Raw genomic sequence first — 21357 nt, 5'->3', positions numbered from 1 at the left:
AAGGTCTAAAACAAGGGGAGAGGTACTGCAAGGGGGGGGTCGCAAAATCCTAGGTTGATTAGACATTTTTTACATTTACATATTTACATTTTGTATTTGAATAGCTTAATATTGATTGCAACATGATAATATATTATATATTATAATATACTGTAATATAGAACACATATAATAGGTAGGGGGTCCCTACTTAATCTCTCCATCAGTTTCGGGGTCCTTGGCCTGAAAAGGGTTGAAGACCCCTGTTGTAAAGCAACCCTCCTCTCGTTTCAGGTCACTTGCCCTTCCCTCATGTGTCACCGGTCTGTCCACCCTGATTTCTGATTGTTTCCGTCTCTTCCCCATTTCTCTTATGTGTGTGTATATATATATATATATGTAGTCTGTCTCCCTCCCTCCTGTCGTGCACTCGGCCATTCTTCAAGTTCTTCTTCATTCAAGTCTGTATTTCAAGCCACAGCTAAGTTGGTACATGTTGCCTTTGTATATTTCCCTTTTCCCACCGTGAGTGAATTTTTTGGCTCAGTGCAATAAAGTTGGCATCCACCATAATCTATCTCTGCATCTGAGTCCTGTTCTGAGTCCCAGCTTGACAGATTGCAGGCATATTAAACTGTAATTATCTTAGCGTGGACGCCACAAAGCTCCCTTTCACTCGGTTGTTTTTGAGTTTCCTAGACAATTTAAAAAAACAACAACAAAAAAAACATAAACCACAGAGGTATGAATCAGTGTTTGAAATATAGGAAAGGACCTGATTTTTTTTCTCTATGTATGTATGTATTTAGTTCCTTTCTTAACTAAACCTTCAATAATTACACATTTTTGCCTTTAGATCATTTAGCAGGGCAAACTGTGAAAACAACATTGATTGGAAATGCAAATTTTCCCTTTAGCTTAGGTTTTGGTCTCCACCAAATACTGAAGCAAATATCTGTCTCTTCATCTGATAAATGCAACAGGTAGTCACTCGTTTAGAAGGTAAATAAATGTGAGCAAACTTGAATGATAATTGTGGGATTCTTAACTTGTTTCCTGCTCCAATTATATGCAATGGACTTTTTTTTTTTAATTGCTTTAAGAAAAAGGAAACTAAATGTTGTTATTGTTGCAGGATATTGTATGATTGGCTGTACTTGAAGCAGTATTTTAAGAAAATCATCAGAAAAATAATTGGTTATTATAACTTAGCGCAAATGTCTCAAAGAAAAAAGTTAAGTATTGAGCTGCATGAAATGGAAATATAAGTTATAGAAGTTAGGACAAGCTTCAAATCCTCCAGGACTCGCAGTGCAGCAGCCTCTGCAGTCATTTGGATGATTTTACTGTTATGTTCTTGGGATATTTGTGGCACGATGGTGAAATGGAAAGAATAAATAAAAAGATGGACTGGAGGTGGACTGACAGAGACCAGGATGAATCAGTGCCTTTCTTTAGCTGGTTCTGCAGTGAGTGCCGTGAAAGTACCGCCACCAGGAGGTCAAAACTTCATTTTCTGTGGTACTTATGTGTTAATTAATGAATGTTAGCATGCTGCGACACATATTTTATAGACGTTATATCTGCTTAAAATGACCATATTATTCTTGGCGTTATGAAGACTCGTGAATTTTATTTTACATTATGTTAAAAAACTGCCAGATTCAGTTGTTAATTACTGGATCTCGTGAACTTTTCCACATGAATCCATCACCTTTCATTTTACCTACAATATGATAAACACCATTACCTTCCACTGGATTGTTGAGGCCCAATGAAAAGATCAAATTAATTTGCTGGAATGATTACTGCTGAATATTTTCAATTAATGTTTGTTTTAACAAATGCACAATTAATTAATGTTTGTTGTATATTCATGTTTCCTGGCTTGCCGTCTTAATTCTTCAACACTGCTGTTCTGCTCATTAACAGTTGGTGGTTGATGCCACAACAGCACTGAAGAAGAATTAAGACGGCAAGAATCTGCGTGGGCCCTCATTACTAGCAAAATTAGAATCCGCTCGTTGTAACATTTCACCGTAGCTCACAAATTCACAGGTAAGGTCGATAAAAACAGAAGAAAAACAACACCTCTTTGCCTGACAGTTTGACCTCTTTTCAGTGTCACTCAGCGGAAGTTGATCACAGCCAGCGCTTGAAATAAAGTCAGTTGGTGTTGAGCTCCAGCAGAGCGGGTACAGCACACAGCGATGCGCCTCTACTCCTGGCCCTGCTGGATGATGCGCATGCACAAATGCAGTTACTGGGGTGTTTGTTGATTTGACAGAAACCCAAAGTGAGAATGAGGAACATTATCACTGCAGTAAGTCTATAGTCTCACCACCACCACCACCACCACCACCACGGCTGACACGCTGAGAAAATGCGTCAGTGTCTCCTCCTTCTGGGATCTCTCCACACATCTTTTTCTCACTGCGTCACATGACCCCATGCTTTCACCATCTGCTGAAGCCCATCTGTAAGTAAGCTCAATCACATTTGGAGGAGAAAATCCATCTACAGTGCTGATCGTGCCGTAGAGACAGTACCCCGATACGTTTCTTGAAAGTTACATTCTCTGCGACAAACACTCCATCTGCTCATTGTTACGTCAACTTTAAGCTGCAGGATCCCTTTAAAAACATCTCAGAAAATATGCAGAAAAAAAAAACATTTACGGGTATCTCGATGATTGAAAGTTAATTTAACCATGTTATATCAAGAACCTGGTGATAACCAGACCAAGACAGACCAAGACTACATTTGCTTCATCTGAAAAAAAGGTATATCATTTAGTATCTAATTCATGAAATGGTATCTAGCATATTGTTAGCCTAATAGAATATGTGAACATTTTGGAAAACAAGAAAAAAAAAGCAAGCGCATTACTTTTTATTAAGTCAATTAAGTTTTTTAAGTCAAAAGTTATTTGGGCAACTATACTATTAGGCTAACGATACAATACGTAACGATACGATACGATACGATACGATACGATACGATACGATACGATACGATACGATACGATACGATACGAAGCAATAAGGGACATGAGGGAATACAGACTGGAAACCATGACATTAGGATTTGTCAGTATCATGTTTAAACCATTTATTCATGTGTTTGTCAGGCTCTGGACCTGTATTGGATTCATTTTTTGAAGCTATTTTTTGACTAGAAATCAATTACATGACAGATAATATGATCCTTTATTCAAATTACATTTAATAGAAAATCCACAAACCAAATTCTGTGCTACCTGTTCTTGTCCCAATTTGGTGATACTGTGAATTAATGTGACATATTGGAAGCTCTCAGGCAATGAGAATTTGGGGCCAAAAAAAAAAAAAAAAAAAAAACAGGTCATGAGCGAGAGAAGATTGGGAAACTACCCAAGTGTTAATATGGAGCCTTGAAGCCAGCTACTGGGGGATTCTGTTTATGTGACACTTTCACAGAGTCTGCAACAGCCTGCAGGTGGTAAACTAAATTGTGAAAAGCACTGTTGTGGACACTGTAGGACACAGTGTACGTCCAATAAAATTTTGACATGGGTTACATTTGTAATTTGTGGACCCTGCGTGTGTTTTCTTGGTGTTTTCTTTAAAGCCCGAGCTGCCAACAGCTTTTTGTTGGCTGCTATGAAAGCTGCAATCCTGGTGGTTTGTGAGGCTACGAACCCATAGCAACGAGTTTCGACAGGGTTAACACAAGCAGCACAGACTCTGCCGCCCTTCACTGCTTCTAATGCCCATATGTCATCTTCCCGTGGTACAGTTCCGAAATAGTAATCAGATCATTGAGTACTGGATCAGAGGACCACATCAAGTCAGGACAGCGGTGACGTTTTCCTCTTAAATACCAAAGAAGCTCAGAGCGCGTTGATGCTCTGAGGCCAATTACATTTTTATGGCCACTGACTTCCTAGCTTCCTCGACGTGAGGAGAAAGAAAAGGGTCTTCACATGGGATTGCGATGTGGAGCGCCGCCACGTACAGTCTGTGAGTTGGAGTTTAATTGAAACCGATGCTCCACTCCATTTAGCCAGTGCATAGAGTTGTTACGTAACATAAGATCCATCACAGCTTGACCTCATTCTAAAGGGTGCAGTCATAGGGGGTAACACAGGCACACAAGTCAACTGGTGTTCATTTATATTACAGTAGGTCCAACAGAGCTCAGCTACCAGGGGAACCTGCAAGTGTGGCAGGCTAATTGTTTAGTTTTTGTTTTTGTTTTTTCTTTTCTTCATTTTCACCTTTTTCACTCAACAACACATAGGGATAAATAAGGAAATGTCTACAATACGTCAAATGAAACATTGCATTCCTTCTTATATTATAATTCACAAATGTTTGTAATGTGTGTTGCCTACAGTGCAAGTAAGCCAACCATCTGGACAAGTACTGAAGTAAGACAAGTAATTAAGTGTGATTAAGCATCAGGTGGTGAGAGTTTTAGAACCATTTTTAGCATCAGGAAACAAATTGTGATCGACGTGATGCATCATATAATAAACCGCACATTTATGTGCATTTATGGAAGCGTTTATGGAAGCACACTGCCATTGTCACTAAGCACTTAATGAATGAACATTTACTCATCTTATCTCATCTCATCTTATCCTCAGTAGGGTCGTGGAGGTTGCTGGAGCCTATCCCAGCTGTCATTGGCTGAGAGGCAGGGTACACCCTGGACAGGTCGCCAGTCTATCGCAGAGCTAACACATAGACAAACAACCACTCACACTCACACCTAACCCGGACCTGAATATTTACCCTGACTCTCATTTACTCATTTGCTCTGATTATTGCCTGCTCAAGCTCTAGACGTCAAATATTGCTGTTCTGTCAAAGTCGTCAGAGGATTGTACATGCCCTAAGACATAGGTGTTCAACAGGGGGTCCGCAACCCCTAGGGGTCCGTGGAGATACTGTAGGGGAGGTCGTAAAATCTTTGGTTAATTAGACATTTTCTATATTTTTTTTTCTTATTTTTTTTCCGACAGTTTCCTCCGCAAATTGAAATATCCCCACAACTGACCGAGAGCCAATTCAGTACACAATAATATAGAACACATGTAGTAGGTAGGAGGTCCCTGCTTGATCTCTCCATCAGTTTTGGGGGTCATTGGCCTGAAAAACGTTGAGGACTGCTGGACATCAGTGCCATGACACCGTAGGCAGATGTTCTTCTCCCTGTTGTCCTCATATCACAGTCTTTCCTTTTAGGGCAATGACAATTTCTCTTCTAACTTGGGGAAGTTTATTTTAACCTCAAACTTTGATCTTTTTCTAAATATGAACAACCACCTTTGGTGGCTAAACACTGTGAAGCTGTTTTGGAACCTGAGCCTAAAGCCTTAGTGCAAAAATATTACCAAATTGCTCCACATGCATTAAACGAAACCTCAGTCTCTCGAGTGAAAGCCTGATGACTGCTCTAACCTCCTTCAGCACTGTGAAGTGGAAACACTTGTGACAGCACCGTAACCAAGACATCTAAAGTGGAAAATACAAGGATGGTATTCAGTGACTTGAGTCTTTAAAGCTACTAAGTGCTATTTAATACACTGAAATAACTGCTCTAATTACAATTTTAATGATGTAGTGAACTGTCAAGTGCAATTACTTAAAAGTGATCAAAAATGACAAAGAGGACTTTCTTGTAATCCAGTATTTCTAAATATATGAAACAGTACCATGCTTTTGGTAACTAATTCTGACAGTCGGAAGCGCTCAGCTGTGGGGGAAATGTTGGCATTTCGTTTGGATATTCTGCACTCTGGCTTTCTAATGAGCACGGCAGAGGGTTGCAACTAACAACGAGTCGCCACAGCTATAGCTCTTGCTCGCTGCTGCAACACGCAGCATGTTGCACCAATTAGAGAGTGTTTTCGGTGTGGAAATGAAATCCGTTCTGGTTTTTTCAGGTCTCCCACTGCCTCTCTGGGAGAAAATGACGAATAAATGAGCGCGCGCCCTTTTATCTGGGTGTGTGTGCAAATGCTTCATAATACTATAAACCGTTTCATTCTTTTGTGTGGATACAAGAAAGTCTGTCCTTGACATGCAAGCAAACTGCAAGACTGCTTCAGTGATGGGAAATTTTTTTGTGCACCTTATTTCCTCTGAGCCTCTTCCTGACATCATGAAACCCCGTCCTACGTGCCTCTAAATCGACATTTGGGCTAACTGAAGAGACGGAAATGTGCATGTGAATCTGCTTTTCTTGTTGGGTGACTGATGAGATCTGATAATAAAAGAAGGCCTTGACTCTAATAACTGCCACAGTGCGTACGGACCCGCCCACACAAGTACACTCAACAAAAACACACCTGGTCTCACCGGAAATGTCCAGGTTGATGCAAGAAACTTCAGTGATTAACCATCTACTCATACTGCAACTTCGGATATTGCTGCAACGTTGGCGGAGGGAGCTGTTCTAAAGGAACTATGAATTCACAGGTCTGAATGAGTCACTTTGAATGAAAGGATGGTTCAAGGATGAATTGTCCAGGGTACATAAAAAATATGAAATAAATGTTTGGTTTTTGCACAGAAATGTACTCCTATTTTCCCCTCTGTAATTCCTAGGTTTTGCCTTTCCCTTTCTGTGAGTATTAGGTGCTGTGGACATTAATACAGAAAGTCACTCAGGCAGAGATAATCCCGCACTGGTGAGAATGAAGGAATACATTCTCTCCGTGAGGAGACACAGATAATCAGGGCTCAGTATTTCCCCAGACATCCAGACTGTAGCCGGACAATTGTCGTTTTCATCACCTGTCCCTTTTGGGTTCTTAACCGTCTTTTATCAAATCACTCGTTCGTACAGTACGAGCTCCTGTGTGCACTGTGGGTTTTTTTTTTCTTCTTCTTTGCTCTTTCATAAGGTGTCTGTCTTTTCTTTTCTGTTTTGAGGAGAGTAATCTGCTGGCACTGTTGTTTTGGTCCTTCCACTGAGGATGGACCGACAATGTCCAACATGGCGTTAAAATTCTGATAACAAAGAAACGCCCCGACGGGTACTACAGTCTGAGTGCTGGGGTTGCAATCATGCATCGGCAGACAGAGAAGGGAGCGAATCCAAAAGACCTCAGACAGGTTTAGTTAAGAAACACACCAACCACTGCGCCATTGATAAAGATTTGGATTGAAAACAGATAATTTAGGGAAACCCTCACAGAGCGTTGAACACACTAAACAGCATAATAACGGCAGACAGAATCTCCAGCAGATCTCTGACTGGAACAATTATGCGTTGCCTCTTCTCACCACCACCATCGCCACCTTAACGACTAATTTATCAACAGTGAAATCACTTCCTTTGTTCGTGCAGGGCCATGTGCTGCGGGACAATGTGAGACATTTTATTTGCGTTTTCAGGTATTCACACCCTGGGCGCTGTTAACAGAAACTCCTGACTCATTTTCCTGGCAAGACACCTTCTTCATGCACAGCTGCTCCCTCAAAACTCCAGCGGATACCTTCCCTTAAAAGGAAAAAATAAGCCCTCCGTGGCCAGTGCTCACTGGTCTGGTGATCTCTTGACTTGTCTCCAAGTGCCAGCATGGAGTTGACATTTGAGGTTTAAGCTGAACTATTGAGTGGACCTCGGTAGCTCTGGCCGTCAGATTTCGACGCATTAACGCTCCGTATTATTGTATGCGACATGCGCAAACACTCCAGTTCATGACGTGCAATGATGAAAGGAAATGAATTCAATTGCACCCACTAAGTATTAGCTTCATGAAGGTTGTAGAAACACTTGAAGGTAATGGAAACACTTTAGTGTTTAATTCAATCCTGTTTAACAGCACCACAAACATCTTCCTAAATGATCATATGTTGTTTCAAAATAAAAAAAAACACTGAAGAAGAGACTGGACTGTTATACTTAAATGGATCTGCTTTCACTAGTGTACCTAATGAACTGTCCAGTGAGTGTACATTGACTATATGGTCAAGATAATTAACCAAGTGGAACGACAGGAAGCAAACCAAAAGAAGGCAGATTCATCTGAGCCAAATGTAGCGGAAATGATCAAAAGGCTTTAACTGGGTTTAACTCTCGCGCACTCCCTCAAGCTCGTACGCCTACATGTATATTGAGCCCTCAATCAGAACTGCTTGTGCGGAGACAACTTGATTTTTACTGCAATTTCCGGTGCTGCCGTTTTACTTTGTAGTGAACACTAAACGAAGACTTGACCACCCACTCAGCAGCTGTACAATGCACATCCTTGAAACTGAAACATTCACAAATTCACTGTTACTGAAATCAAGAAGGGTCTCAATCTGGCATCTTTTTGTGTGTGAGGCCGAGGTGAATTTCTGTTTTAGGGGATCCACGATAACTCTCTCCGGTCCTGTTTGCCTTTCTTACCCAATTACACACCTAAGCAGACATAATTTGTGTGACAAGACGGAAGGAACAACAACATCTAAATCCTTTAAGCAGTAAAAATTTCTCGCCCGCCGCACGTCTAAGAGCTACAAATTAGACGCAAGGGAACGGCTTTTAGGAATATCAGTACAGACTACAAAATGAGTTTGTGTATTCGCATGAATTTAAAAGCCAACTTCTTTCTTTGTGAGAAACACAGAGACAGAATAAGTAAATGACCTTCACCTTCACTAAAACACACTGCATAGTTTTTTTCTTTTTTTAACAGTGTATCACAAACATGTAAAACTGAAGGCCATTAAACACGCTTAAGTGGAAAAGTGTCTCCAGTCTTTATCCTATATCATCATTTTGAATAATATTTGGTGGAAGAAGACGAAGTCGTTTGACAGGTGTGTATTGACATTGTCATTAATCAATACCTGGCATATTGTTAATCAATACCTGGCATTCACTCATAGTCAGGGAAGTGGCGGCATTTTTCCAACAAAAATTAGTGACTGACTGTAACAACACACAGCTAATTTACTCACACTGACTACAAACTGATTTCAACAAGGTTTTCAAATTTTTTACATTCAGAGCTTGAGTCATCCTCTCCCTTGGCCTTAGGTGTTCTTCAAAAACCAATTATTTGTCAAACTTACCAGCGATCCCTCTGTAATTACGCATGTGTTAAAAGTCTGCTCATCCTGATTTGCCCTTATTTGGGGAATGACAGCAATGCTGCTTCACGCCCACTGGGTAGAAACCACAAGAGAACAGTCAACAAGGCGGCTACCGGCCCCCCCCAGGGGTTTTGGGTAAGGCATGACCTTTATGGTATCAGTGACCAAACCAAAAAAACAAAAAAAAAACAACACAAAAAAGTGCCACTGTGTGCTTTATGATATCATAATGATTTCTGCGTTAGTTGCAAAAGGATTATTTATTTGACATCTGACAAAGAAAGGCAGCGTCAAATGAACAAAGCAAACAAATTACCTGCCAGAAGCCGGGTCCGCACCTCGCCAGGCGTTATCTGCGCTTGCATTATTTGATAGCATACAATCTAAATGGAAGTGGACAGAGAAAATGATTTTGGTCCAGACTTTCCATGACCAAGCCTCTGTTTACAGGTTCCGCGCAGAGAGAAGGTGGAGGGGCCTCTTCAGAAAATCAAAACCATGCTTGGACAACGTTATTTGATCCCATCTGTAAACAGAGCCCGTAATGACTAGTGACTCCCGGCTGTTAGGTGTATGAAGAGCAAATCCAATTTCGATTTTTCTCAGACATTTACTTGCTTAATCACAGCTGGACCTTAAAGGGAAGACCTGACATTTTGGGTAATATGCTAAGTTGATGGAGTAGTCAGGTGAACTTCCAGTAACAAAAATAGCACCCAGGCAAGAAAGGTTGTGGCGAATTACGTTATGGAAAATACTACAAACTCCCATTTATTAAAATAATAATAGGACTAATTTTTCTTTTCTTTTGTCTCTGATTTGGTCTCCACCAGGGCCTTTCGGGAATACCTGGCTCTTCGTCAACTAGTCACTTTATATTGTACATATATATGTTCCACTGGTTCCACTTGTTACAGAAATATAGTAGCAATATTGTCAATCCTGTGCAGTATACTTTCTTTTTAAATGATTGTACAGTGTTCACATTGTGTAGCTGTGAGCTGCACGTCTACGTGCGTGAAGTGCACCTAAATTCTATTGTATGTAATGGAAATAAAATGAATCTTTATCATAATACTCTTTCCAGTGTGTTTTTATCTGTATATGCTTTTTTTGATTTTATAGCAAGACACATTATTAACACTTTTCCCTGCAGGTAGCGCATCCGGCCGCGTGGCAGCTTTTAGGCTCTTATTGCCAGCAGATGGAAATAACAAGCCTTAACGCAATACAAAGTCAATGCAGAGTGAGGATTTGTTTTCTCTCCTCTGTGGTTGTCACTCACTTGCGCTTTGTCTAGACTAAATTAGGACGAGAAAGCCAGAAGCAATGAGATGAAAGTTAAGTTAAAGCGCCGTGTGTTGCATTGGGAAGATCTGAAAGTATTTCAGCTTGAAATTCTTTTTGTTGTCAGTGTCGTGCGGATGAGCAGAGATAAGAGGGCGTGGAGCTCCTGGCAAAGCTGAGCCACCACACACAGAGCTCCTGCCGCTTGCTGGCACAGCGGGTCGCCTGTTAGGGAAACTTACTGATTGGTTTCGGCCACTCCAGAAGATGCAACCTCACTTTTTTTTTTCTTTTTTTTTTTTAATTCTGATGCAACTTCCATTAATGCATTACTTTGTTATGACTGCACAGATGCTCTGTGTTTACTGAGAGAGGGCGTAGAGTACTCAAAGTAATGTTGGAGGAAGATTAAAATATGTGAGTGCCCCTGATTTATGATTACATTACTTATCTGTTAAGATGCATTTTTTTTCAATGGCGGACTCCAACGAGCAGTTCGCTACTGAGAGTGTCCCAGAGGCCAATGGAGTTTGGCTAAGACCTCAAGGACGGATGGAGCTGCTGGGTGGAAATGAAACAAGCCAACGTCCAGATTTAGAAACAAAGGATGTCAGGGAGTAGTAAAGGTGTTTGTGTGTTTTTCCAGGTTTACACAATTACTTTTTCCCACCTCTCTTCGGGATCATTTCTGTGTTCCTCCGCCGATTGTAAAATATCAGGAAAAGAAGCCCTCATTTCCTCACTCGGGAGATGCGGGCCTCGGCGAGTGTGTTTAATGACATCAGATTGGACTGGTATTATCTGCCTCTGTTCTGTGGCGGTGCCTCAGCCGTTGCCGAGATGTGAAAGCGACAGCTCGTCTCGTCCTCTCAACTGAACTGGACACGCGTTCTGCGGCTGTGTACGCACTGGCTCGCGCACGTCTGCGCGCATGTGTGGTCTTTTTGGTGTGCTCCATTATTGTATTTGTTCACCTAGCCTCAGATGACACTGTCCACTGCTGCCTGGGTGCAGAAGCCAAAGCCGCTGTAATCTGCAGTAATGTGCCGACTGGCACAGACGTTTACACGCTGATAAGTGCATTTAGATCCATGATTCTCATGTCAATTTCTGTTCATTTTCTGACACACCTCGTGCTTGGTCTTTACCAGAAGCTCTTCTGGCAAACAAGCATGCATGGACATGCAGGAACAGGTTCTGGACCATCAAAGGACACTCAAAACGAGCCAGTGAGCCAGACTAATGAGGGCAGACACTAACACGCGGCTCCATAAGGCAGAGTGGCACAGGTTTTGTTAAAACCTCCCACGCAGTTGATGGTGCAAAAATGCCAACTGTTATTTAGAAGATATATTTCGGCCGTAGTTAGGCTGCACTTGAGGAACTGCATGTTGCAGACAAGGCCGTAGGCAGTGTGACAAATACAGAATGTGTCTTGGGATTGTCCGAACAGCCTCTCTTACCCAGCGCTGTTGTTGACTTGAATTTGCATGATATACGGGCACGCAAGGTGTTATATCACACTCTAGGAGGTTTTTGACTTTTATGTTTATCTGCAGTTTAGAGCTCACTCTTGTAAAAACAAAAAAGGCTTTTGGCTACGCGAGCTGCACTCTTGGGATGAGGGATGTAGTCTCAGGCGGTCCACCACTTGGGTCCAGATGGAAATGTCAGGGCAGAATCAGAGTGGGCAGCGCTGTTTGTGTAAACACGATCCAAGACGTTGAGACACTGAAATGTCTCAGGAAGATGGACAGGTGTAACAGATGCCGCCTCGTCTCTCATGACAACAACAACAGTGATGACGCTGATACGCCGAAGATGACGGGGGCCGCGGTTATCCTGGCTTAATAACAAGCCGGATCAGCCGCCCGCCTGACTCGCCTCGCATCCTGGATACCAAACGACGGCGCCAGATGATAACGGCCCGCAGATGTGCCTGAGTATGTGTTTGTTTCCCGGTTTGTTCATACAGTGGCAGCTGATACTAATCGTTTACTCAGTAGCTCCCATTTCACACGAGTCGCTGATTATTTTCTTTGCTAACTGGATGGAGGATAACATTCAGGATTTGTGAGCTAGCTAGTAATGGGCTGCTTAACGATAAAAGCTGAAGAAGATATTGTTAAAAAAAAGAAAAACGCAGATTTTATATTTGAAAATATGTTGTTTAAATCAGTGGCTCTTTTATTAGACAAAGGTACATTTGTACCATCCAATGCAATTCAAAAATACGTCATAAACCCGCAGGTCAATATATATACAGATATATTAACATTATTAGTATACTGTAAAAATAATAAGTACTTTTGACAATTATATTTACAAACCTTTTCAATGCATTACGGTGGCACCAGAATGTTAACTGAATATACATTCATTTTAATAAATGCATATTCATGAATCCATATATTTAATAATAATTTATTTTATTTTTATTATTTTTTCATCATTTATTGGATTGCAATAAGCTGTATTGCCGCACTAATAAAGTGATCGGGGAGTGGATGCAATTTTTAATGAATTAAATTTGGGTAACGCTTCAGTTCATGAGTCCACACACACAGAAAACAAACTACACCAAAGTTACACTTTGTACTTAGTCCTATTTAGCAAATACTAAATTTAAATGGTCAACACGGTTAGCATTGTTATTGTGGTTACTGTGGAGTGTTGCCAGCATGTCAACACACTCAACGCACCACAGTGCCTAATTGCCTCACATCACCGATCCAGTCTCATTTTTGTCACAGCGTTCAACTAAATCCATTTAGTGTTTAAATTAGAGTATTTACTGGAATCCCGTGCAGCCCAGAGATAAAAGCATCCACACTCTACTACTACAACTGGAGAAATAGTCATACTGCATACTTGCACATCTGTGCACATGTGAGTAAGGGTTTTTTACCCTATATATAATAATGCATTCAGCCATGCTGTACAAAATGCCTGAGCGCGAAAATGTGCGAAAGCCTGCACATTGCAAGGCAATGAAGATCCAATCACACTGCATTAAGAAGCTTTTAATGTGGGGTTTTTGTTGAGTCTGGGCCAGAGTGGCGGTGATTCATGTTTGAATTTGCAGTTTGTGGTGGTGGTGGTGGTGTTGTGTGAAATGTCCACGAGAGTGAAGGCTGCTCAAGCAAGAGCATTTTTCTTCTCAGCATTGGACATCATATTTAGATGAAATGAAAAATGAAATGAAATTCTTAAACGCATGAACATTACGTGTGATTTTAGGATTTTCTCCAGTGATCAAAACTATTAAAATGAATATTTCTTTGTGTGAGATTGTGCCAATACTTCTCGACTAACTCTGTCAGAACCTGAGGCAACACTGCAAATGTGTAAAACAAAAAAAACTTGATGAGGCTCCTTCTACTTCTGTTCTCTCTCTTTCTTTGTATGCAAACATGTCAGTATTCTAATAGTTCTTCTAAAAGTTTTTGTAATGAAAAATTAAAGTTACTGAACCAATACAAGAAAGCATTAACTCACACTACAGGAACCAACCGACCTCCACTTTACTATTTGATGATGTTCTCTGCACCAGATTTTGAGCAAATTAAGTTATTAATACGTGAAATTAAGTAATTTACTGATGCAACACAATCTGCAGGAGGCACTTATACATACAGCTCTTATCTTCTCTTCTATTTAGTTTGAGAGTTAATGAGCATCAATCTAGAGGAAGTGCAAATTCTTCCAGACACCACTACTTTTCACCTTTTATCTATAGCAATACAATATATAAATAATAAGATTCATATGTATGCCCATATGTACAAAGTGACAACTTAAAGTGAATAATGTGTAAAATAATAATAAAAATGCTTCTGCTTTGGTCTTCATAGTGGACACAACCGTTTATGTTGTTGTTGTTGCTGGTGCCACGGAAACTGCTGCTTTTGTGTGAGAACACACTTCTGCCCTAATCCAATACTCCTTCCCTAACCCTAAGCCTAATGTCGGCTACACTTAGGCTAATGCTAAAGCTAGGAAGTTTACATAGGCACAATATGTCAAATTGTCACCAGTGTGAATCCCTAGAAACATTCCCAGCTAAATACTTCCCACACTCCCCTCCACTGACTTTTTCCCACGGCGCATCGCGGTTGTTTCACTTTCCCAGACAGAGAGCACACCCATATCTGTGTGGTTTCATAGTTCCTTGATACAATGTACTGTTTTTACTGTAGCCATGTTTTAGAGTCTTTGGTAATTGTGTCACATGACCCCTTTTCTCAGAAGATGCATAAACTGTACCCTGCCCAACGTGCTGTGAGGGAAGATGTAAAATATAGAAACACTCATTGCTGAACATGAATATGTGTGTTTTGCTATCACCAAAGTAACATTCTGATTCTGATTCACTCCTAGGCAACAACTACGCTCTTCAGTGAAAGAAAACGGTGGCAGCTACTGCCAAATTTCCCAGGGGAGGGTTTACTGGCAGTGTTGGACAATGTTGCTATGATGGCTAACTGATAAAATAGTAAAACAGTGGGCTAACTGAACATTGTTCCATTGTGTAATCTTTTCTGATTTTCTGCTCGAGGAATAATACCACCAATATGTGGGCATGGCCATTGTTAAAATTTTATGCGATACCTGTGCCAAACTACTTTTGAAACGGTGCCGGTGCTTAAACGGTGCCTGAACTGATGCTTAAAAAATGGAAATCATACAAACTTGTCTAAAAACGGTGCTTTTTTTATTTTTTATGTAGAACACAATATTAATTTAAATGTAAGATTGTAAATTTTTAATCGTCCTGCACAATATCTCCTCCGAGCACTTGTTGTGGGTTGCAGAGTCTGCATCTTTTAAGGTGAAGTACAGCCAAACTTTTGACCATTTTACCATATGCCAGATTTGCACCAGACGTGTCTGCAGGCGTACTTCAGTGGAGTCCATGCAGGTGAATAGAGGTCAGGGGGTGGTAATTAAAAATTCAGTGGCACCAAAATCTGCACTGCTTTTCGGTCTGATTACTACCATTTGCGTCAGCACCTGTGCAATTCTGGTAGTATTGGTAGCCATCCCTAGCGATTTGCCCCAGACAGTTGTCAGTTATCAGTCCAGCAACTTTGGACTTAAAAGGGTACCTAAGTTAGTATTCATGAAAAACAAATTAGTCTGCTCACAATCATTTGATTTGGGTTGTCACATTTCATTTTGGGTACATTTGAAATAAAGAGCAGTGACACTGTTGTTGATAACGTGTAATGAGATAAAACATGTATACACAAAGAGCAAGCACATAACTCTCTATTTAAATCGCACAACGCCATTATTTTACAGTGTTGGTCATTTGGCAGGGTGTTCGAAAAATCTCCTAAAAAGTGATACTACCCATGAAACAAAGGTTGTGCTTAGAATTCAGGAAGCACCCTGTGTCGTCACTGCGTTGGCCTGATCTAACTGATCCTGTGTACTTCAAACCAAAAGCCTGGACATCATTAGATAATGATTGTGTCACAATGGCATTAAAAAAGCCTTCCCATCCTTCTGTCTCTCTTAAGTGACTAATAGCTGATGGTTGAAAATACACTACTTGGCACTCGCATGTTATACAAGTGCGACCCAAGGTTGTTTCAGGCTGTCTACTTTCACTAAAGTTCCCCACGCTGTGGACAGAACATTTGGTTCAAATTATTCATATTACTTTTGATATGCAATTGCGTAGGTGGTGAAATAGCGGGTTTGTTTTGGAAATAATGGACCGCAGTTCAATACAGCAGAAAGATCATATTTAAATGCACCTATACCAAGTGTTTTCCCATCCTTAAACGTCAAACTCATTGGCCTTGTAGCGAATAGCTGTGCAAGTCATCGAAAAGCTTGCAGTGAGAGTGTGAATACAGAAAAAAAAAAAAGTAAGCTCAGAGAACAGATGTTCCTAGGGCTCTTCTTAACCGACAGACAGGTCAGCTATGACACGAGGTACACACTCGCAGACACACTCTGATGATTCAAATGAGCCCTAATCATCACCAGAGCTATGTTGTGACACATGAGAGGCTGGCATCTCGGCAGGGGTGTCATCACAACTTAAGCATCTTCCACTGATCTGTTACCATCTATTCATCCGACTGCAAATGCTCATCAGATACCTATGAAGCCTGAGGAATGAATGTGATATCAACACGCCATAGATAGTGATGGTAAACAACAATAAAGTATCTTCAGCTTTTCTCAATGATTTAAAATGTGTCAATGTGTGAGAGAGGGACGACTTAACTTTTCGGATCACATGTTTTCGCTCCTATAGCAGCTGGACAAAGTACATCATATAGGAACACTTGCAATGCACATGTACAGCAACTAGTTTAACACACTAGCCCCCTAAATTTATGTAACAATACTCAATACTGAAACTGGACTGTCAGAGAAGACCAGCCTTTATCAAGCCTCCATAGACTTTTGTATGTTGCAAAGAACCACCTTGTATTCAATGCGTCCTGGGCACGCATGCATCTCAAACTAGCACTCGAGATCCAATATACACCGACATCATTTTGGGCGCAGTAGAATATTTAAACAGCTTCTGTATCTCATGGACCTACTTGCTGTTTCAGAACCATGAACAGTCGGTTACTGGTTATTTAACATTGTTTTTTTTTGTTTTTTTTTTGTTTTGGCGATCTGCACAAAGCTCTGATTACAGCTCCAACCCTGGCTTCCATACACATGTAATAATATAACAAATACGCTCAACTCCATGAAGCTCCTTACACATCGTCATAATGATTGCGCTAATAATTAATACGTTTTTAATGACAAAACCACTCTGTGTGCTCATATTAAATAATTCCATTTAATAATTTTGAGTTATTTATTATTTAATTAGCAAACAGTTTCAAGGGCAGAATATTTTAATTATCATTTATTACTAGTCAAGATAAAAGTCTTTCCATTCATTATAGCGGTTGTGTGTTTCTCTGGGTGAACAGAAGGCCGTTAATGTGTCCCAGGATGCACTGTGTGTTCACACGACCAAAAGAATGACCTCTAAATGTGGTGAGAGGTCGGGTCTCTGAAATGTGTCCTGGGTGCGTTCACACCTGCGAGCTGGCCACTTGTAATCGGATTGCCCAGCACGGACGTTAAGGCAGTGTCCGGATGAGGTCACTGATTTTACTCCATCCCTTCAGTGTTCCTTTTGGCCATAGAAAGTTCATTTTCCTGTAGCCAAATACACAGAATTAAAGTTTCACAGAGGTGGAAAATTAACATAGGTCTGTGTTGCGTTTGAGGAATAAATTACACGTCAAGCTAAGGAATAGAGGGTGTATGTATCATTTAAGATGGTTAAATGCTTGGGTTGGAAATTTGGGCGGTTTCCCGCCTCTGCAGCGTAAGGAACACAGACTTATTTCTGGATTCTGGTCCCTCCAATGGGAAAGTGAGCAGACAAGAATGAGTTTTACTTAATTACAGGAAGTGCGATTGTTTCTTTCTCTTGTAACGTGTGTTTATGTGATTCCATCTTATTTACCCAAAAATGCAATAGTCTTTTGTACTCAACTTGAGTCCACCTTCAGACAGTTTTGTTTTTCACATCATTACAATTAAAGCACATTGTGTGGCAGCAAAAACAGCCCTGAATAAAACATAAGGTTCTCGCTGAGACGTTTGTTTTGATGTAACCCCACTGCCATCCTGAGCCATTTAGAAATTCTCACATTTGCCAAAGAAATAACAACCTAAGACCAGTTCTATGCTCTTTCAGTAGTCCTGCAGAGCTTGTGTGCTAAATCTGCTGGTCAAGTTACATAATTTCCATGAAGACATAAAAGGGTGAGCAAAATATAGTATACAGTAGTAGGTGTAGACAAGCAAATACTGTATTTTTATTTCACCGCTGCAAGCTTGAAACAACTGTAAGCGATTTAAAACGCACGTCCGTGGCCAAGATATCAGCGTTTGAAGGGAGCCTAGATGTGAACACACAGCATATAATACATTGAATTCAGAGATGGATCAAACGACAAATTAATTTACAACTTTAACAATTCAGAAACGAATGAATCTTCTTCTCAGCGTGCTGTGTATATATATGTTAATGAGCCAGGCAGCAGACAAAAGAGTAGCAAGCAGACGCACATGACTGAATTATGATCAGAACCTAATTAATTTTGCTGTTTAGTCTTCAAATATGACAGGGTAGGAAACAACTGTCACGGCTGATTAGCGACAACAACCTTGCTGGCAGTTCTTCTATTACTGGATCCAATTAATTAAAGTCTCTTGTAAAACAGAATGTAAATATAGCCTTGGTGTGCACATGAAGCTTTGGTATTTCAAGACAAAGGTGAAGATGGAAGACTGTTGATAACAATAGGTCAAAATACAGTTCTCTCCAAGTATCTGAAACTGGACTTCTACACTGCAAGTTCAAAAGCTCTCTTTTCAATACATGATCACACAAAGAATGTTATGACTCTTTTCTGTGGAGAGCAGATTGCCCAAGAACGCGCAGGGGAAGTAACACATTCTATGTCTGTGAGGGTGACTACATCCTGCAGTGTGACATCTTGGACTTTCTCTACCAAATGTTAACTGAAATTGGCCTTGTGTTTATATAGTGCTTTTCTAAAGTGCTTTACAGTTACAATGACACATCTACCTACCCACTCGTTTACTCAAGTGACTCATATTAGCATAACAGTGCACAAGGACACAACATGATATGTCGTCCATGCATCAGGGGCCACGCTATTAAGCTTCTGAATGGGTCGAAGGGCTAACACAGAAAGACAGAGAACCATTCACACTCTCACCTACGGCCAATTTAGAATCAGCAATAAATCTAACAAGCATTGTCTTCAGATGGTGAGAGGAGCATCAGTGCTGATGAACACACTGTGTCGGCCTTATCTGATCCAACAGTTCCCTTTTAGTTTCAGCAAATCCAGAATAAAAAGTTGATGATACGCAATGAATTAAAATTTACAATTCAACCGTCGCACTTTTCGTACCTTAACTGCAATCACAGACCTCACTAATTACATTACATTACTCACTTAGATCGAAACTTTGCTCATTTCTACCAGTTCCCTCTCAGTGGAAATTACAGTCAGGGCATGCAGACATTCCTGAGTCATCGCACATCCCACAGAAACGTCTTGATTGGTGGCTAATCGGTGGCCCCGCAGGCCAAAAAAAAAAAAAAAAAAACCTACAGCAAAAACTCGATAGTGCAAATCCACCGGGAGCCCACTCAGGTTGCACTGCGGCCTCTGCAGTTTAAAATCCTAGAGTCCCTCGGGACAATCTGCGTGATTTGCAGCCATAGTGAAAATATTCGAAAGAGGCAGGCCAACAGCAAAACATGATACGCGACTCGATGCTTATTTGCTCAATGCCGTGGTTGGATATCCTGTATTAATATCCGCGAGAAAGTGATGTGAACGCAGAAATTATACGTTGCTTTGTGTATTTCCCTTCTGCTTTTCATTTGCACGCTGCAGTTTGAATATATGGAAATTGCTGATTGGCGACTTTATGCCGACAACCGAGAGGCGTAAATCGACCTATTATTGCCCACTGCATGCAATTATCTGTCAAATGCAACATTATTATGCAGCACACAATGCTAATTTAGGGGCTGCTTTACATTGCTTTTGTCTTTATTTAGCATGCTGTGAGTGGACCTTCCCTCGTGATGTTGTTATGGCTTCCCATGGTTACTTAACCGCAATTCTCCCAAGGAACAAGGGCTCTTACCGCCCACTGCACGGTTATAGTGGAGCCCAAGAGCAACTGTGGCAGATGCCTTTTAGGATGGAGGACACTTTAAACCAGCTTTTACTTGTTCACCCGCAGGTAAACTACATCATCACGATTTCTCCGTCGGCCATTTCTCTTGTTTTGAATGTTGCGCAGCTCCTTACCAAGAAAGGCCCCCTTACGGTATTATATTAAGACTTATCACTAAGGAAATTGAACATTTGTCCAAGAGTCATGCAATGAAGTGATATAAACTTCATTGGGTTTTTTTTTTTTGTATTTGGCAAAAGACATTTGTTCCCAGTGACTAATAAGAGTTTGAGCTTCACTGAAGTGTTGCTGCAGGCAGCGGCCATGAGACTGCTTTGCCAAGAGAAGTGACTGCATACGCCGCGAGAAATGCCCGGCCTAATAAACAACCTATTTACTTTTTCAGCCTCGTGTTGTTTGGGTGGAATCAAACAAAACAAAATCGCAGTCCTAACAGCACATCGGCCCACACATCACATCTAACTGTCCACATTTGTGTCTCCGCCACATGCTATGAAAACCAATCAGCGCCCAACAGTCAGTCAAGAGAATCCGGACATCAATCAATGATCCCTCACAGGAAGCATAGTCACTACACTTTTACATAACACTTGGGTAAATAAACCGCGTGGAGCTGCAGCGCTCAGAGGGAGGTGAGTTGAGAGACAGATAGAAAAATGTAACACCTCCAACTCCAGCTCACAAGGCGGCTCTTTTTATAATCCGTGTTTTACACTTCCTAATTGTGTCCGTCATTCAAACACAACCAAACTCACATCCACTTGCTTGTCTTTTCCACCAACTTGTTGGAGATTTTCAATTATCCTCGTCAGCACCTCTGCATGAAACCTGGTCACATACTTCCTTGTAGGAATAACTTGTGAAGTAACTTGTTCACGGGACTTAAAGTGCACATCTTAGACATGTTGTAATGTTGCTGTAACTGAACACAGCCCCTAATAGAGCATTTGACACACCTTTCAACAGGAATATTTGCTTGGATGCATTAAAAGGGACTCCTGGGGCTTTGTCGATAGATTTTATGGATTGATGGGGAGTCCTGGCGTGCTGAATTATGTTACGGATTAAAACACACGCTTAATTTATCCTCAGAGATATTTCAGGATGACGATAGCCTTATCCACCTATTTTATTCATTCATTTTTATTTATAAAACCTCATATTCCAGTATGATCTTGATTTAGAAATTCTCACAATTCTCTTATTAGTTCTCTTATGATTTTGATTA

This window comes from Mugil cephalus, chromosome 12, assembly GCF_022458985.1.
Source record: "Mugil cephalus isolate CIBA_MC_2020 chromosome 12, CIBA_Mcephalus_1.1, whole genome shotgun sequence".
NCBI classification, from domain to species: domain Eukaryota; kingdom Metazoa; phylum Chordata; class Actinopteri; order Mugiliformes; family Mugilidae; genus Mugil; species Mugil cephalus.
The sequence above is the reverse complement of the archived record's forward strand: the minus strand, read 5'-3'. Positions refer to the sequence as shown.